We start from the raw sequence: 6,611 nt of genomic DNA on the forward strand, positions 1-6,611 counted from the left end.
AAACACATTATTGACAACTCAGGTCCATGAATGAAAGTGCATGTGCTAAAGTGCTTATATGTTTATTGCACGTTGCCCTAATAGCACCGGAATCATAGATAAAGTTCTTTATTTTCCTTTCTTCCTCTTTCCCTTTGGACACAGCTCTATTTTACATTGTTCAGCAGCTTAATGGAGGCTGGCACAAATGATAATTTTAAGCGATTCGTTTTACATTTTGGTACACGGAGTCTTCTTCCTGATGGCAGGGTTTCGTATTCAAGGAAGAGGGGATGTTTAAGATCAGATTTAATTTTCATAGCCTGTTTCATAATTGTCTGATCATACAGGGTCTGAATAGGCTCATAGTCTCTCTTTCCTATAATTTTCATAGCCGTTTTGTGCATGTTGGCAAGCTTGTTTTTCAGTTTTAGTGTTAAGTTGCCAAACCAAGCACTAATTCCATATCTGATGACACTCTCCAATATTGCACGGTAGAAGATCATCATGATCTGACTGCTCACTCCATACAACCTTAATCGCCGCAGAAAATAAAGCCTCTGCTGCAGTTTATTGCACAGGTTATCAACATGTGTATTCCAGCAGAGAAGATTATCGATGTGGACACCTAAGTATTTGTATGAGGACACCTGAGTTACTTCCTGGTTTTTAATGACCACTGGCTTGTGGTCTGTAACTTTCCTCGGGTCAAAGACCATCTCCTTTGTTTTATGAATGTTTAAAAATAGATAATTTCTGTCACACCATTTAACGAATGTATCTATTTCATCTTGGAACATAGAGGAGTCTACATCCTTGTATAAAAGGCTCAAGATCGCGGTATCATCTGCAAATTTCATTATATAGTTGTTAACGTGAAATTTCCTACAGTCATTGGTGTACAATGTAAACAGTATTGGTGACACTACACAACCTTGAGGAACTCCTGTGTTACAGTATTTGACCTCTGATAGTGTCCTGTTGACCCTCACTTGCTGTGCCCTGTTGTTTAAAAAAGAATAAAACCATTTAATTAAGATAGTATTAACGTTCATGTTTTTAAGCTTCTCTAAAAGCACATGAGTTTGGACTGTGTTAAAAGCTGAACTAAAGTCGACAAACAAGATTCTAGCATAAGCGTTTATGTTTTCGAGGTGTTTAGAAATAAAGTGAGAGATGCATAGAATTGCGTCATCAGTGCTGCGTTCTTGCTTATAGGCAAACTGGTACACATCTAGTTTTGACTCTACATCCTTCATAAGTAAAGACACAACGAATTTTTCAAAACATTTCATTACAGTCGAGGTTAGAGCTATAGGACGAAAATCTTTATTTTCTGAGGCGCCTGTTTTTTTAGGCAATGGAGTTATAATTGATTTCTTCCACAGAGTTGGGACAGTATGAGTAGCCAACAACTGCTGGAAAATAGGGCACCAAGCCATTGATAGTTCTTCTGCACAGCTTTTGAGCAGAAAGGCTGGTAGGCCATCAGGGCCTGTGGCCGTGCCCGTATGTACTTTGCTGAAAAGTCGTTTGATGCTACATGGGTCCACCTCAAGGTAACAGGTAGAGTCAATAGCTGGCAGGGACTGCAAAACACTGTCACATTCCTGAGCAAAGTTTTTAGAGTCAAATCGCAGGAAGAAATCATTCAGCTCATTTGATTTATGTTGATCGTCCAGTGTAATGATATGTTGTTTTGCAGGGTTCATATTAGTCACAGATTTCATTGTGTGCCAGAGTTTTTTGGTATTTAATGTTTGCAAGTTTTGTTCCATCGTTTGCCTATGTTTTTCTCTCGCATTATTGAGGAGTTGTTTAAGTTCTTTTTGGACCACTGAGAATCCCGCTCTATCCTTGTTTCTAAAGGCTTGCTTTTTCCTATTTATGCAGTCTTTAATTTCTTTTGTAATATAGGGTTTGTTGTTGGGGTACACTACTATATCCTTCCTGGCCACTACATTATCAACACAAAACCCTATGTAGTCTGTTATAGCACTAGTAGCCTCATCAAGCTCTAAGGAATGAAAAATCGACCAATCTGTACACATGAAGCACCCCTTAAGTGTTTCAATTGCATCATCTGACCACACATAAACAGATCTATGTTCGGGTTTGCTCGATTTGAAAACAGATTTGTAAGACGGTATAAAATGTAATGTGTCATGGTCTGAGTTGGAGATTGGGGGTTTGGGCTTGACTGAATATGCCCCCCTTATATTTCCATAACATTTATCTAAGATCCTGTTATTTCTCGTGTTACATTTTACATATTGTTGAAAGCCTGGCAGTGCACTCTCCAGTTTGCAGTGATTATAATCGCCCAAGAAAAAGATAGGCGCCCCAGGCGAGCGTTGTAACTGTTAATGTGCGCACTCTGCTATGTGCGCGGCGGCTCTGCCTGCGTTGGCGCTAGGTGGGACATAAACAGCGGCTATAATAATATTGCCAAACTCCCTTGGTAAGTAATGGGGTCTCATAGATACGCAAAGCAGTTCGACATCAGGGCTGCATATAGTCTCTCTCACTGTGTATTGTTTACACCATTTGTCACTCACGTACATGCAGATTCCTCCTCCTTTCCTTTTCCCGGACGTGTCGGAGCGGTCGGCTCGCACCAGTGAGTAACCATCCAAGTTGAGCAAAGAGTCCGGGACTCCCTGATGAAGCCACGTCTCGGTGAACACCATAAGGTTAGATTCCCGGTACTCGAAACAGCTCCTCTGATTGATACGAAGTTCATCCATCTTTGGTGTCAGCGATCGCACATTGCTGAGGATTATTGACGGCAGCGGTGGTTTGTTGATTCGCCGGCGGAGCCGTTCCCTGACGCCTCCCCGTCTTCCTCGCTTGCGTTTAAGCCGCGTGCCGGTATGTGTTGCTCGGATGGCCGCTGGCAGGTTGTTCGGTGGTGTTGATTGAAGTGGTCGGAGGGACAGCAAAGTCTCTCTGGAGTAACCACGGCTTAGCTCATGTTCCCACAGCACGATTGTCGCAGAGCGGGAAATTAAGTAATCACTGATAAAAATCAGGACTTGAAGTATAATGTGGAGGCCCAATGCCATTTTGGCCAAGCACAAAAGCACTTAAGACACAAATTAAAACAAAACACCAAACGCTTAAAACACGTAGACTACAAGCAACGACAGCACGCGCCCGGGTCGCTACAGAGCAGCGCCACCGGAAGTTTACTATATAGTGTGTGTGTGTGTGTGTGTGTGTGTGTGTGTGTGTGTGTGTGTAATAAATGCTCATATAGACAATAAGAATGGTGTGTGTGTGTGTGTGTGTGTGTAATAAATGCTCATATATACAATAAGAATGGTGTGTGTGTGTGTGTGTGTGTGTGTAATAAATGCTCATATAGACAATAAGAACGGTGTGTGTTTGTGTGTGTGTGTGTAATAAATGCTCATATAGACAATAAGAATGGTGTGTGTGTGTGTGTGTGTGTGTGTGTGTGTGTGTGTGTGTGTGTGTGTGTGTGTGTGTGTGTGTGTGACAAAAAAAAAAATGTCAACCTTCGGGCGCCAGACAGTTCTTTAAACTGACAAAATAAAATAATCCCAGATAGCAAATAAGAACCACTGATTACACAAATAAAACAAAAAGACAGATTACAAAACAAGTAATCAAATAATTAATTTCAATGGAATTTATTTCTTTGTCCATAAACATATTCAAAATGGGGACGTATTGAAAAAACAAAACAAAACAATAAAAAATATATAGATATGCACGTAGCAGTTCAATAGATCACAGTTCACATAAATAACATGATAGACGAAATCCCCGCTGCTGAGTCACACTCAACTGGGCGTCCAACACTGGCAGATTTGTGTGTCCAAATACACGCCAAACTTTTCATAAAACAAAAGAGGAAGAGAAAAAAGCATTGAATACTTATTTCGCGGCTGTAATACAAAACAACATGCAATCTTAAAGATAACCTGTAATGCATGTAAACTTAGAACAATCAAAAAATTAGTATAAGCAAAAAACCAATGTGCGGATGTGAATGGAATGTGTGTGTATTTGATAGCGTGTGACTGAGTGTGACGTGAGATTGCGTGTGGGGCACACTGACCAATTTTGGCGTACGGAATCGTAAGGGGAGAGTAGAGTTGAACTTCGCCAGACTCCAGGAAGGAAGTTTAACGGACTTTGGACTCTTGTGAACAGCTTGCCATACTGCAGACAGTCTTTGAAGTGCGTCGATAGGGAATCGCTGGACTCCACGTCGCATCAGACAGCTCGCATGGGTAACGTCATCATCGGTTCAATCACAAGACGTCTTCCCTTCCAAACGGTAACGATTTCCTTCACTCTCTTTATCATGAATCAACTAGCATACCTTGTGACGTGCCCTTCTACCTGCTTAAATAGCCCTTTGCCTCCATTTCCCTTTCCGTCGTTAATTAAACACTCCAACCTTTCCGTTAAAAGTAAAAGTAAAACATGGCCATCTCGTTTACTGCACTGTCACAGTGTGTGTGTGTGTGTGTGTGTGTGTGTGTGTGTGTGTGTGTGTGTGTGTGTGTAATAAATGCTCATATAGACAATAAGAGTGGTGTGAGAGAGAGAGAGAGAGAGAGAGAGAGAGAGAGAGAGAGAGAGAGAGAGAGAGAGAGCGAGAGCAACATTGGTGGTTCATGTGGTAAGTCATGGGCTGACAGTGAGGGAAGCTGGGCAGAGAGTCCACCCACATCTAAGCCGGATCACAGTTCATCCATCCTAAGGACATTCAGACTAGAAAACAGCAACTCTCCATTCCAGACTGTATCTATCTACACACTGTACCTTATCACATTACTGTATTGCAAGTTGGCTAGTGCTCCTTTGGTAACAAAAAAATGGTAGTTTTCTGTAACATACAGTTTGATTGTACTGTAGTGTTAAGTATAGTACTGTGATGTACAGTATTATGTCATTTGTAACATTTCAGTACTTTCATTTTTGGTTGTTGTGAAAAATTTGTGGCGGGCGACGGGGAATGGTACAGCTTAACACACACAAGCTCAAGTTTAACTACTTGTAGAAAATGCGACTAAGCCACCTGGGAGGGTTTCAACCAGGAAATAGAGTTAAACCCCACAATTTGTTATTAGGTCAAACAGGTTCGACTCTCTTATAAAGAAATGTGGGCAGGAAACGTGGGCATCATATAAAAATACAAACGTTTTATTCAAAAATTTAATTCAAGATAAACAAATCACTTAAAATCAGCTCTGATTTGTGCCATTCATAACAGCGCTCTCTCTGGTGACAATACAACAAATTAACACAAACGGACAAAAAGAAAAGAAACATTAAACAAAACCCAGTTACACAATTTCCAAATAAACAAAACAAAATAGGATATAATTAATTACAGGGCTGGGGTTACCCACCGGAGTGATCGCCATACTAGTAATCCAAAAATCACACTTCCACACCACCGTGAACTCAGATCACACACTCGTACACTTCAGAAGTGTCACACGGCAAACGTTGTAGCAGCACCACCACCACCACCACCACAAAGATCATTCACCCGTGGGACCCCAGCTCCTGAAAAAAAATCATAAACAAAATAAGTCTCACAAACAAATGAATAAAAGACACTCGCAAGTCACAATTCCACCATAAACAATGGGCAACTGTCACCACAGCACAGTACAGGTGACAACATACAAATCTTGAAAAAGAAAAAGAAAACAACAAAAACTCATTAAAAGTTGCAGGACAGGTCTCAGAAAGGAGCACCCACGTTGACCTTGGGCCAGCTCCAAAAACAGCACGATCCTCCACCCCAAAGTAACCCAAAAAAATGATATGATTTAAAACCAAATCACAGAAACCAGACGGCAGCCGCAGCAGAAGTCCCCCTAAATAGTTGTAATCCGATGTTGTTAGTACGGCGCGCAACGAAGGAAAAACCGGGCTGTAATAAATGGCCAGGACGAAAGGGAGAATCCTATAACAAATATAAATACAAGCAAACAGGACTATTATAAATCGCGCATCACATGCCCAAATTCCCCACCCGGTAAACCCAACAAAACTTACCCAATACGGATAAATGAGTTTTACAATCAGTTCACCACTCAGGATACACAGCCTTCAAATAACCCCCTGGTAAACTGAAGTACAGGGACTGCACATTACTCAAACCACCCGCCCCTCAGTGAAGCTAGACATCGTTTACTATAAAACTTCCTCATACCTGAAGGGAGGGCAGAAATCGCATCCAAAACAGCAGCCGACGGAGAGACACAATTGATGAAAAGACAAGCTGGTGTACAACAAGCAAACCATCAGTACAGCGGAAAATAAGTTAGCAAAATGCTATGTGCTAACAGCACATACCTAGAACCGCTGAAGCAAACCGTCAACAAGGGGAGGATACGGACGTGACACATCCCAGGCTCAAGCCAATCAGCCTTGAAATAGTACATACTCGCTACTGATTGGTGGACATAAGTGTCAATCACCGCCCTTACCTCATTCATACGGTCACACTTTGTTGGGAAAAAAGAACAGAAACTGTAAGTGTTGCATTGCTTCACAGAATGCTAACTGATGAACTGAATAAAAACAGTGAGAATTAAAGACTACAATCTTTTATATAAAGCAGACTAGTGTGTTCCCCC

This window comes from Pseudorasbora parva, chromosome 5, assembly GCF_024679245.1.
Source record: "Pseudorasbora parva isolate DD20220531a chromosome 5, ASM2467924v1, whole genome shotgun sequence".
NCBI lineage: Eukaryota > Metazoa > Chordata > Actinopteri > Cypriniformes > Gobionidae > Pseudorasbora > Pseudorasbora parva.